The 13,883-nt window shown below is 42.8% G+C and overlaps 1 long non-coding RNA gene across 6 annotated transcripts in view; it reads left to right on the forward strand.

Moving 5' to 3' along the window:
* The window catches only part of LOC132477321 (uncharacterized), a 27,425-nt gene continuing 13,542 nt past the window's right edge, over nucleotides 1-13,883 (forward strand). The window contains exons 1-2 of one of the 6 annotated variants that reach the window (XR_009530261.1): nucleotides 1-442; nucleotides 10,756-10,851. This is a non-coding gene — a long non-coding RNA (uncharacterized LOC132477321). The remainder of the gene's footprint in view (nucleotides 443-10,755; nucleotides 10,852-13,883) is intronic. The other 5 variants (XR_009530260.1, XR_009530264.1, XR_009530259.1 and 2 more) reach the window with 5 other exon arrangements.

Genomic DNA, 13,883 nt, shown 5'->3' on the forward strand with positions numbered 1-13,883 from the left:
GGCGGTGCTGGCCCACCTTTCCCCCCGCCCCCCCGCCCCAGTTGCCAGAGCGCCGGCGCGAGGCGAGGAGGGGCGTGCCCGGGACTGACCCCCGCGCCCCGGCCTTTTGCCCGCTCACGCGCCGACCCGCGACCCTGGTGCGGGGGGGCTTCCCGAGGGCCTCTACTGGTCCGAGGTTCGCTGCCGGACCGTGCTCGGGCCACGAGCCGGAGGACCGCTAGTCTCGCCGCCGTGGGCACCTCCGGCCGCGGCTGCGACGTGGGCGTCCAGCCTTCGGACTGGGAACCCACAGGAGACGCCTAGGAAGGGGAAAGGCCTGGAAAACTGAGCCGGCCCCAGAAGGGGTGAACGTTTGGTGAGCGGCCGAGGCTCATAGCCGTGGGGATCGCGGGATACGGAAGTTCTCGAGGTGTCTGGTGTATCGGTACGAATGTCCGCTCAGGTGTGCACGAAATATCACGCCTCTTAACTTTCTGGATCTCAGTTAATTTCTGACCACTCTGAGCTACGTGCAACCCACCCTTCCCTGTCCCATCTGATGGATTGCGTAAAAAATTAAAATTACCGCATTTATTCTTGGGGCTCCCCTTCCCAGGGGTTAAGCCAAAGTCAGGAAGCAGTGACTTTGTGGGTAAACTCATGGTTAAGTAACTTACCCAAGGTCACGTTGCCAGAAGTGGCCCTCAGGATTCAAACCCAGACTAGAGACTCCAGAGAGTCTTGGTTTAGTCATGCTAGATCCCTCTCTGAAGTGTTGAGCAACTACGGAAGCCTACGCGCCTAGAGCTAGCGCTCCGCAACGAGGAGCCACCGCAATGAGAAGCCCACGCACCGCAAGAGTAGCCCCCGCTCGCCGCAACTAGAGGAAGCGCGCGCAGCAACCAAGACCCAACGCAGCCAAAAATAAATATTAATTAATTTTTAAAAAGAAAAAGAAAAATTCCCTCTATCAGAAAAAAAAAAAAGAAAGAAAGAAAAGAGAGCAGGACCTTCCAGTCACTGCTTAAGGTACCCAGAAGAGCAGACTGGGGGAACTTTTAAGTGAAATCTGCAGCTCTTCTCTCCCTCTCTGTGGGGACCTTAGTTGGGCAAGACAGAACAGATTCCCGAAGAGGGTGTTGGCTGTATTCGAACTGATTTGCAGACTCAGAGGCCTGCACTCCCCCAAAACTCCCCAAGAAGGAGTTTTCTTAAATTTAAGATATAATCAAAACGGTTCCTATTGTAACAGATCCCTGGATGGAAATATGCGGTCTTGCTCCATCACTCAAAATCAAATGACAGGCTCAGTTTGGGCATAATATCAATGGCTACATTGTTTATGTGTCTATATGTTCATATGAAATTTCATAACTCATGCCAAATAGGAAATGGAGGTTTTAAATTGCTTCAATTTGGACATTTTCACCTAATACCCCAATGCTTTCAGAAGGGAAATTGTTTCCATTTAAAGGCAGTTTGCCCCAGTCTTACAGAAATCCTGCCTCTTTTCATAGACTGGGCTCCTTTCATAGACTCCGGAGAGTAGGAATTCATCAAGTTCATCCCCTGGACTCGGATGGTGGAACTTTAGACTGAGTTTTAGACAGGTCACATTCATCCACTCTCATCTTTAAGCTCCTTAGAGATGGGGATTTCACAGTCTGCTTAATAAATCACCTCCATGTTTAATAACCCTCACTTTTGGAATTGTTTTCCTGGTTCTAATCCAATCCCTCCTCCGACAGGTTAGCATTATGGAGTCTCAGATCTGGAAAATAATCTTAAAGGTCATTGTATTAGTTTTCCAACAAACCTGATGGATTAAAACACATGACTATTTTCTTACAGTTCTGTACATTTAGAATTCCAATGGAATTCAAAACTTCAACACATGTCACAAAAAAATCAGAGTGAGAGCAGGGTTATGTTCATTTCTGGAGGCTACTGCTGGAGAGATCTTTACTGGCCTTTCTTACCTTTTAGAGGCTAACTATATTACCTGTTTTGTGGCCCCCTTTCTCCTTCCTTAAAGCCAGCAACGTTGCATCTCTCTGACCCTTCTTCACATCATCCTCTGACTCTGACCTCAGCCGGGAAAGGTTTTCTGATTTGAAGGACACATGTGATTGGATTGAGCACCCCTAACCCCCTGCCAATAACCCAGGATCATCTCACCATTTTAAGGTCCTTAATCACATCTGTGAAGCTCCTTTCGCCATGTAAGGTCACAGTCACAGGTTCTAGGGATTAGGACATGGATAGCTGGAGGGGCGGGAGGATTATGTTGTCTACTCCTTTCTGCAAGAAGGAATCCCCTGACAGATGCTGCTCTGACTCTGAGTACTTGCACCGATGGGGAGAGGTCACTGCTTTATGAGGATGCCAAGGGTAATGTTCAACTCTAATTCTAATCTAGAGGTAATAATGACCAGCTCTAAATCTCAGAAAATTTGTATGTTCAGTCCCAATAGTTCCCATCCGTAGTTCTTTGCCTTCAGAAGCACAGAAGAAAACCCAGCCCGGTATCCCCACTTACACACCTGCCACATGAAGTTCTTAAAATATTTGAACACAGCTAGATTTCCCTTTTATTCATTAGTTGAACATACTGAGAACCTATTATATGTGCCTGCTGTTCTAGGCTTCAGAGATACAGCAATTAACCAGCCAAAGTCCCTAATCTCATAATGCATTCCTTTTGGTGAAGGAAACAGGTGGTTAATCGAACAAACAGCATTAGCATTGCCTTGAGTACCGTCAAATCAAGGGTACCAAAAGAGTGTTTGAAAGAATTGGATTTAAGTAAAAAATCATCTAAATAACAATTACAGGGCTTCCCTGGTGGAGCAGTGGTTAAGAATCCGCCTGCCAATGCAGGGGTCACGGCTTCGAGCCCTGCTCCGGGAAGATCCCACATGCCGCGGAGCAACTAAGCCCGTGCGCCACAACTACTGAGCCTGCGCTCCAGAGCCCGCGAGCCACAAAGACTGAGCCCGTGTGCCACAACTACTAAAGCCCGCGTGCCTAGAGCCCGTGCTCCACAACAAGAGAAGCCACCGCAATGAGAAGCCCGCGCACCACAAGGAAGAGTAGCCCCTGCTCGCCGCAACTAGAGAAAGCCCACGCACAGCAACGAAGACCCAGTGCAGCCAAAAACAAATTATTTTTTTAATGAAAAACTTTATAAAAACACTAACAATTATAGGAAGAAGTTAGAGACTTTGTACACATATTGTATATTTTAGGGTTGTTTTTGCTTTGAAGTATAATGGGCGAGCATTAAAACCTCACACCCACAGTCCTCTGAAAATCTTACTCTAGGCCTGAGGGAGAGAAACTTTGAGTGAGAAAGAAGTTTCAATTAGAGTAAGCAAAGATGACTTCCTGAAAAAAGTCGATCCTTCCAAGATGAGTAGAGTTAGATAAATAAAGCCTAGAGGGGAGACAACAGCCAGATAAGAGGAGAACTGGGGCAGATAAGCCTTTTAGTTTGGGCGTCTGGCTGTGGGTAGGGCATATTTTGGGTGTTTTACTCTAGTTTTAAATACAAGTCTTTTCAAAGGCACTGAGAAGACTAGGAATTCAGCGGCAGTTGGGTAGCACTGCTCTGCATCTCCCCACACTATCTGTAAAGTTCCTGTAAAAAAGAGGCTACATCTCTACAGGCTACAAAACTTGGAGCTAAACAGCCTCTAGCTTCCTGTGACTGAGTTTACCTGAGTCTCCCACAGAGCTCCAAGGGGTGGCAACCTATAAACTCAGGAGGATGCTCTGGTGGGTGAAGATCATCGAGGTGTTTGTTCTTAGTCACTTAACTTAAATTCTCCCCCTTTTCCCATGGTCTAAATTCAGCCCTGCCATATGCATGCTGGGAGCTGGGAATAGAATGTGTAATTTGCATTCATGTTCTGTACTGCTGCTTCCAAAAGATAGATGAACTGAAATACTGTAAATAAAGCTAACTAATTTTCACTCAAATTTCCGACAGAAAATGAAAATCTGGTTTTTTCAATCCAGCTTCTAGAGGCTCTGTGGCTGTTACTGTAAAGTTGAAAGTTCATGGGTGGAGTGACTTATCCTGACTCCACCTCTCCATTGTTTGGGAGTGGATACATTTTGTAATTAACATTTGAGGTCTCTCCTTCCCTTTGGCTTTCTTATTTGGATGCTTTATTGCAAAATGATCTTTTAAGTTTGTGTATTTTCTTTTAGGCATGTTTGCCTTTAAGACTCAGAATAAGACTCAAATTCTGACTTCTTTGGCTGCAGATCAACTTCAGCCATATTTCCCAAGACCTTCTTAATGATTGCTGGAAGTGTTTCTGGTATTGTTTTGGTTGGATACAAATTTGTATCCTGTGATGATCATTTCATTCTCAGTGATTCTTATTTTTAAATTTTGTTTGGTCCCTAAGGGGGTGTGCTGAGTTGAAACTTGAAATTGAATTATAAGAGGGGGCAGGGTCTAAAATGAGAACTAAAAGGTGGTACAATGCTGTTTGTGTAAACAGTGGAATGATAATGATATCATCCTTTCAGTTCTCTATAAGGTTCTGGATAACTCTGATCACTCTCTTCTTTTACTACCTGTATCAACTCAGGGAACTTGGGCACGACTACTAGCAAAGATCAGTGGTTCCCATTCCCATAGGGCAAAATGTAATCTTTCTGGGGCAGGTGACCACAACTTGCTTTATTTCCTTATTTGTACATGAGTTTGGATCATAAAATACATAACATGATTGAGACAATTTGAGCAAACCAAGCCCTACATCTTTTTTTAATAGATCTTTATTGGAGTATAATTGCTTCACAATACTGTGTTAGCTTCTGCTTTATAACAAAGTGAATCAGCCATATGCATGCATATGTCCCCATACCCCTCCCTCTTGAGCCTCCCTCCCACCCTCCCTATCCCACCCCTCTAGGTCATCGCAAAGCACCGAGCTGATCTCCCTGTGCTATGTTGCTGCTTCCCACTAGCTATCTATTTTACATTCAGTAGTGTATATATGTCCATGCTACTCTCACTTCGCCCCAGCTTCCCCCACACCCACCATGTCCTCAAGTCCATTCTCTATGTCTATGTCTTTATTCCTGCCCTGCCACTAGGTTCATCAGTACCATTTTTTTTTTTTTAGATTCCATATATATGCGTTGGCATATGGTATTTGTCTTTCTCTTTCTGACTTCACTCTGTATGACAGACTCTAGGTCCATCCACCTCATTACAAATAACTCAATTTCATTTCTTTCTATGGCTGAGTAATATTCCATTGTATATATGTGCCACATCTTCTTTATCCATTCATCTGTCAATGGACATTTAGGTTGGTTCCATGTCCTAGCTATCGTAAACAGTGCTGCAGTGAACACTGTGGTACCTCTTTTTGAATTATGGTTTTCTCAGGGTATATGCCCAGTAGTGGGATTGCTGGGTCATATGGTAGATCTATTTTTAGTTTTTTAAGGAAACTCCATACTGTTTTCCATAGTGGTTGTATCAATTTACATCCCACCAACAATGCAGGAGGGTTTGCTTTCAACACACCCTTTCCAGCATTTATTGTTTCTAGATGTTTTTGATAATGGCCATTCTGACAGGTGTGAGGTGATACCTCATTGTAGTTTTGATTTGCATTTCCCTAATAATTAGTGATGTTGAGCATCTTTTCCTGTGCCTCTTGGCCATCTGTATGTCTTCTTTGGTGAAATGTCTATTTAGGTCTTCTCCCAATTTTTTGTTTTGTTTTGTTTTTTTTGCGGTAAGCGGGCCTCTTACTGTTGTGGCCTCTCCCGTTGTGGAGCACAGGCTCCGGACGCACAGGCTCAGCGGCCATGGCTCACGGGCCCAGCCGCTCCGCGGCATGTGGGATTTTCCCGGACCAGGGCACGAACCCGTGTCCCCTGCATTGGCAGGTGGACTCTCAACCACTGTGCCACCAGGGAAGCCCCCAATTTTTTAATTGGATTGTTTGTTTATTTGATATTGAGCTCCATGAGCTATTTGTATATTTTGGAGATGAATCCTTTGTCTGTTGTTTCATTTGAAAATATTTTCTCCCATTCTGAGGGTTGTCTTTTTGTCTTGTTTATGGTTCCTTTGCTGTGCAAAAGCTTTGAAGTTTAATTAGGTCCCATTTGTTTATTTTGTTTTTATTTCCATTACTCTAGGAGGTGGGTCAAAAAAGATCTTGCTGTGGTTTATGTCAAAGAGTGATTTTCCTATGTTTTCCTCTAAGAGTTTTATAGTGTCTGGTCTTACTTACATTTAGGTCTTTATTCCATCTGGAGTTTATTTTTGTGTATGGTGTTAGGTAGTGTTCTAATTTCATTCTTTGACATGTAGCTGTCCAGTTTTCCCAGCACCACTTATTGAAGAGGCTGTCTTTTCTCCATTGTATGCTCTTTCCTCCTTTGTCGTAAATTAGGTGACCATATGTGCATGGGTTTATCTCTGGGCATTCTATCCTGTACCATTGATCTATATTTCTGTTTTTGTGAAAGTACCATACTGTCTTGACTACTGTAGCTTTGTGATATAGTTTGAACTCAGGGAGGCTGATTCCTCCAACTCTGTTTTTCTTTCTCAAGATTGCTTTGGCTATCTGGGGTCTTTTTTTTTTTTTTTTTTTTTTTTTTTTCCTTTTGCGGTATGCGGGCCTCTCACTGTTGTGGCCTCCCCCGTCGCGGAGCACAGGCTCCGGACGCGCAGGCTCCGGACGCGCAGGCTCAGCGGCCATGGCTCACGGGCCCAGCCGCTCCGCGGCATATGGGATCCTCCCAGACCGGGGCACGAACCCGTATCCCCTGCATCGGCAGGCGGACTCTCAACCACTTGCGCCACCAGGGAGGCCCTATCTGGGGTCTTTTGTGTTTCCATACGAATTGTAAAATTTTTTTCTAATTCTGTGAAGAATGCCATTGGTAGTTTGATAGGGATTGCACTGAATCTGTAGATTACTTTGGGTAGTACAGCCATTTTCACAATATTGATTCTTCCAATCTAAGAACATGGTGTGTTTCTCCATCTGTTTATGTCATCTTTGATTTCTTTCATCAGTGTTTTATAGCTTTCTGAGTACAAGACTTTAGCCTCCTTAGGCAGGTTTATTCCTAGGTATTTTATTCTTTTTGTTGCAGTGGTAAATGGGAGTGTTTCCTTAATTTCTCTTTCTGATTTTTCACTGGTGGTGTATAGGAATGCCAGATATTCCTCTGCATTAATTTTGTATCCTGCAACCTTACCAAATTCATTGATTAGTTCTAGTAGTTTTCAGGTGGCATCTTTAACATTTTCTATGTATAGTACCATGTCATCTACAAACAGTGACAGTTTTACTTCTTCTTTTCCAATTTGTATTTCTTTTTCTTCTCTGATTGCCGTGGCTAGGACTTCCAAAACTATGTTGAATAAGATTGGCGAGAGTGGACATACTTGTCTTCTTCCTGATCTTAGCAGAAATCCTTTCAGTTTTTCACCATTGAGTATGATGTTTGCTGTAGGTTTGTCATATATGGCCTATATTATCTTGAGGTAGTTTCCCTCTATGCCCATTTTCTGGAGAGTTTTTATCATAAATGAGTGTTGATTTTGTCAAAAGCTTTTTCTGCATCAATTGAGATGATCATATGGTTCTGACTCCTTAATTTGTTAGTGTGGTGTATCCCATTGATTGATTTGCATATATTGAAGAATCCTCGCATCCCTGGAATAAATCCCCTTTGCTCATGGTGTATGACCCTTTTAGTGTGTTGTTGGATTCTGTTTGCTAGTATTTTGTTCAGGATTTTTGCCTCTATGTTCATCAGTGATATTGGTCAATAATTTTCTTTTTTTGTGATGTCTTTTTTTGGTTTTGGTATCAGGGTGATGGTGGTTTCATAGAACGAATTTGGGAGTGTTCCTCCCTCTGCAAGTTTTTGGAAGAGTTTGAGAAGGATAGGTGTTAGCTCTTCTCTAAATGTTTGATAGAATTCGCTTGTGAAGCCATCTGGTCCTGGACTTTTGTTTGTTGCAAGATTTTTAATTATGGTTTCAATTTCATTACTTGTGATAGGTCTGTTTATAGTTTCTAATTCTTCCTGGTTCAGTCTTGGAAAATTGTACCTTTCCAAGAATTTGTCCATTTTGTCGTGGTTGTCCATTTTACTGGCATATAAGTGTTTGTAGTAGTCTCTTATAATCCTTTGTATTTTTGGGGTGTCAGTTGTGATTTCTCCTTTTTCATTTCTAAGTTTATGGATTTGCGTCCTCTCCCATTTTTTCTTGATGAGTCTGGCTAAGGGTTTATCAATTTTGTTTATCTTGTCAAAGAACCAGCTTTTAGTTTTATTGATCTTTGCTATTGTTTTCTTTGTTTCTATTTCATTGATTTCTGCTTTGATCTTTATGATTTCTTTCCTTCTACTGACTTTGGGTTTTCTTTGTTCTTCTTTCTCTAGTTGTTTTTTTTTTTTTTTTTTTTTTTTTGTTTGTTTTTTTCTTTTTGCGGTATGTGGGCCTCTCACTGTTGTGGCCTCTCCCGTTGCGGAGCACAGGCTCTGGATGCGCAGGCCCAGCGGCCATGGCTCACGGGCCCAGCCGCTCCGCGGCACATGGGATCCTCCCAGACCGGGGCACGAACCGGTATCCCCTGCATCGGCAGGCGGACTCTCAACCACTGCGCCACCAGGGAGGCCCTCTCTAGTTGTTTTAAGTGTAGGGTTAGATTGTTTATTTGAGATTCTTCTTGTTTCTTGAGGTGAAATTGAATTGCTATAAACTTCCCTTTTTTTAAAAAAAAAAAAACTTCCCTCTTAGAACTGCTTTTGCTGCATCCAATAGGTTTTGGGTTGTTGTGTTTTTGTTATCATTTGTTTATGTATTTTTTTATTTCTTCTTTGATTTATTCAGTGATCTCTTGATTATTTAGTAGTGCACTGTTTAGCCTCCATGTATTTGTGATTTTTAGAGTTTTTTTCATGTAATTGATTTCCAATCTCACAGCATTTTGGTCATAAAAGATGACTGATACGATTTCAGTTTTCTTAAATTTTCCAAGGCTTGATTTGTGACCCAAGATGTGATCTACCCTGGAGAATGTTCCATGAGCACTTGAGAAGAAAGTGTATTCTGCCACTTTTGGGTGGAATATTCTATAAATATCAGTTAAATCTATCTGGTCTAATGTGTCATTTAAAGCTTGTGTTTCCTTATTTATTTTCTGTTTGGATGATCTGTCCATTGGTGTAAGTGGGGTGTTAAAGTCCCCTACTATTATTGTGTTACTGTTGATTTCCCCTTTCATGGTTGTTAGCATTTGCCTTATGTATTGAGGTGCTTCTATGTTGGGTGCATAAACATTTATAATTGTTATACCTTCTTCTTGGATTGGTCCCTTGATCATTATGTAGTGTCCTTCCTTATGTCTTGTAACAGTCTTTATTTTAAAGTCTATTTTATCTGATACGAGTATTGCTACTCCAGCTTTCTTTTGATTGCCATGTACATGGAATATCTTTTTCCATCCCTTCACCTTCAGTCTGTATGTGTCCCTAGGTCTGAAGTGGGTCTCTTGTAGACAGCATATATATGGGTCTTGCTTTTGTGTTCATTCAGGCAGTTTGTGTCTTTTGGTTGGGGCATTTAATCCATTTACATTCAAGGTTATTATCGATATGTATGTTCCTATTACCATTTACTTAATTGTTTTGGGTTTGTTTTTGTGGGTCTTTTTCTTCTCTTGTGTTTCCTGCCTGGAGAAGTTTCTTTAGCATTTGTTGTAATGCTGGTTTGGTGGTGCTGAATTCTCTTAGCTTTTGCTTGTCTGAAAAGCTTTTGATTTCTCTGTTGAATCTGAATGAGATCCTTGCTGAGTAGAGTAATCTTGGTTGTAGGTGTTTCTCTTTTATCACTTTAAGTATATCCTGCCACTCCCTTCTGGCCTGCAGAGTTTCTGCTGGAAAATCAGCTGATAGCCTTATGGGGATTCCATGGTATTTTATTTTTTGTTTTTCCTTGCTGCTTTTAATATTTTTTCTTTGAGTTTAATTTTTGTTAGTTTGATTAATACGTGTGTTGGTGTGTTTCTCCTAGGGTTTATCCTGTATGGGACTCTCTGTGCTTCCTGGACTTGGGTGACTATTTCCTTTCCCATGTTAGGGAAGTTTTTTTTTTTTTTTTTTTTTTTTTTTGCTGTACGCGGGCCTCTCACTGTTGTGGCCTCTCCCGTTGCGGAGCACAGGCTCCGGACACGCAGGCCCAGTGGCCATGGCTCACGGGCCCAGCCACTCCGCGGCATGTGGGATCTTCCCGGACCGGGGCACGAACCCATGTCCCCTGCATTGGCAGGCGGACTCTCAACCACTGCACCACCAGGGAAGCCCGGAAGTTTTTGACTATAATCTCTTAATATATTTTCTCAGACCCTTTCTTTTCCTCCTCTTCTTCTGGGACCCCTATAATTCTAATGTTGGTGCATTTAGTGTTGTCCCAGAGGTCTCTGAGATTGTCTTCAATTATTTTCATTCTTTTTTCTTTATTCTGCTCCTCAGCCATTATTTCCACCATTTTGTCTTCCAGCTCACCTATTTGTTCTTCTGCCTCAGTTATTCTGTTATTGATTCTTCTGGTGTATTTTTCATTTCAGTTATTATGTTGTTCATCTCTGTTTGTTCTTTAATTTTCTAGATCTTTGTTAAACATTTTTTGTAGTTGCTCAATCCGTGCTTCCATTCTATTTCTGAGACTCTGGATCATCTTTACTATCATTACTCTGAATTCTTTTTCAGGTAGATTGCCTATATTCTCCTCATCTCAGCACCAAGACCCAGCTCTACCCAACAGTCTACAGACTCCAGTGTTGGAAGACTCGGACCAAACAACCAGTAAGACAGAAACACAATCCCACTCATAAAAAAAGGAAAAAAAAAATGAGACGTCAAAAACATACGTCACAGATGAAGGAGCAAAGCCCTACCTATTATAGTCCAAAAATACTGTAGAAAACAACCCAATCCTCAGAGTCTACCCTTAGAGGAAGTTGTTTCTTGGGTGCAGTTCCAGAGTTGACAGATCTAAAATACGACCACAACAATATCAGATTGTTACTCATGTTATAGACACAGACAATGGGCAGAACCTGAGAGAACTTGTTTGCAAGCACACGTGAGACTCCTCCAGAGAGATGCACAGAAAGCAACAAGAAGAATTTGAAAAGAGCTGGAGATCACACATGAGCTGGTGCAGTGAGGGCTGTAAACAAAAAAATGGTTTACTATTGTGAATTTTACTCCATTTGTCATTGTTCCACCTGTGTTCCCCAAAAGATGGAATAGCTGGTGGGTTCATAGGCTTTGCACAAGCATCATCAACAACATTCTGATTCTTTGGTCATTTAGTATGAAACAAAAATCAAGAAATCCAAGATCTGTTTCTGACTCTGCCAGTGGCCTTTTAGTCGATTTAGGCAAATTATTCACCTCTCTGTACTTCAGTTTCTTCCAAAATAAGCATAAATAATTCTTACCCAACCTACTCTCAAGTTGGTTTGAACATCAGATGAGACAATAAGCATGAAATCTCTTTGGGCAAATGAAATGTCATAGAAAATTAAGATGATGTGCTGATTATGATTATGATTATGATTAGCATTTCAGAGTGGGGCTGGCATTCCCCTTCCAGATTATTAGCAATGAGAGGGATCAAATTAGGATCATAATCAGATTGGGGGGATTCCCATCACCTTTCAATATATTGCTTTTCATGAAACAGAGATCAAAGAGTTTGTGGCTATGCCAACTTTCTGAAAACCTAGGAACCACTATGAATCCAGAAGAGGCCTTCGTTATGAGAGCTCAGAGGTGGACCACTTTAACCACTATACAAGTAGCTTCTTACCTCTTGGCTCACAGCATCACTAAAAAGCCCCCAAAATAAAAAAGCAAAAATGAAAACCTTTAACTGATTCCCAGAAGCACAGACTTTGCAGAAAAGCTGGAGGAGGGAGGGTCAAGGAGCAAGAATACAAATAGTAGAGTACATTTAGGAAGGAAAAACAGAGAGAGCAGTATCACACTGGCAGATACTTACTGAGAATGAATAATGCACAGAAGTACTTCAAGGCTAAGCCAAGTGGATCACAAATTGGGTATGAGTCAGCAACAAAAGTCCTTTTATAAATTAAGCTCAGGACTGGATACAACGTTAAAACTATTTCTGCAGCATGGTGTGTGTACATGCATTATCCCCTTTAACCCCACTAGGTACGTGTCATTGTTATCCACCTTTCACAAACAAGGAAGATGTTGACCAGAGACTTGTAGTACTTGCACAAGGTCTCCAAGCCATCGTGTGGCAAACTCTGGACTTGAGCTAACATCTGTCACCCGAGTCTGTGCTCCTAATCGCTCTTGTAAATTGCCTCTCAGACAGCATCCTGCTCGTGGAGAACACCGGCTGGAGTTCTGGGCTTTGGCAAAGGGGTTTGGCAAACCCTAAGAGGATCCCGTGGGTAGCAGTGAAAGGAATAAGTTTTTTTAAGCTGGGAAAGAGAAAGTTAAAATGAGACCCGTAGCAATGTTTGTTTGTTGTTTTTAATATTTATTTATTTTATTTTGGCTGCTCCGGGTCTTAGCTGTGGGCTCCTTAGTTGCAGCATGCAGACTTCTTAGTTGCGGCATGCATGCGGGATCTAGTTCCGCGACCAGGGATTGAACCCAGCCCCCCTAGCATTGGGAGCTCCAAGTCTTAACCACTGGACCACCAGGGAAGTCCCTAACAATGTTAACTTACCCGCTGGCAGTTGGGATCAAGCAATAGAAAATGGTTACAGGTGGTTTGGGAGAGAAACAGAGGATTCAGACTAAACCAGGATCCAATTGTGACTGTTTCTGGAAATGAATGATGCTACGTGTTTGTGGCGATCTTGCAGGTGCACCACCCAAGAGAGCCTGTGGTGGGGACACAACTGGCTGACAGCCTCCAGGTGCCCCCACCCTTGGGGCCTGCCAAGGCACCCAGGCCCAGGCTACGCTTCCCCAAGCTGCCCCTAGCCAGTGACCGGCCTGAGCAGGGACAAGAGCTGGGCCGTCCCTGCCGGTGGCGGGCTCCTGTGTCAGCCCTGACGATGCCCACCTGAGCTGCTCTCAGAACAGCCCTGCAGTCTGCAGCTTCTCCTCCCCGAGCCTCCATCGTCCCCCCTCCTTTCTCTCCGCCTTTATCCTTAACAGGTGTCTCCCCAATAAACCTCTTGTATGTATAGTCCTGTCTTGATGTGTCCGTTTGTCAGAGACCCGAACTGACATAATATTGAGTGTGAAGTGAAAGGGAAATAACATCTTTTGTCTTTAAAAGCAGGCTTGGCAATTAACTTAGAAATTTTAAGTGCAGGCTCTCGGGGGCCCAAAGAGGATGTGCTTAGAAGACTGTCCATCTTCCCCTAGGCCTGAAACTCTCATGGATCTGTATTTGGGGCTTAAATATGACAGGTTAAATGTTCCTAGTTTATTTCCTTTTTTAAGGATATTCATTGCTATACGGCCTAAGAAATATGACCTTAAGGTATTTACCTGAATGATAATGAGAAATGCCTGAATGACATCATCACGTCACCATCTCTGATCTGAAACCTACACTACTCTAGCAGATGCTATTAAAATTACTGCAAAAGTGAGAAGAGCCCAGTGCTCACGTGTAACAGACAGCTGCAGATCTGAGGGCCTGCTTTGGCACTGAACTGAATCCCTGGAGCAGCATGATGAATCAGATCACACTTCCCCAAAGCCCTAAAGAGCCAGCCCAGGGCTCAGAACGTTTGTTCTGAATAGGTTAGAAGAGGTCTTTCCCTATACTGAGCTCGAGTCGTTAGCCTTATAAGACCAGGAGTTAGACATCTTTTGACAATGAGCACATGGGGTCA

The sequence above is a fragment of the Mesoplodon densirostris genome, chromosome 17, assembly GCF_025265405.1.
Source record: "Mesoplodon densirostris isolate mMesDen1 chromosome 17, mMesDen1 primary haplotype, whole genome shotgun sequence".
NCBI classification, from domain to species: domain Eukaryota; kingdom Metazoa; phylum Chordata; class Mammalia; order Artiodactyla; family Ziphiidae; genus Mesoplodon; species Mesoplodon densirostris.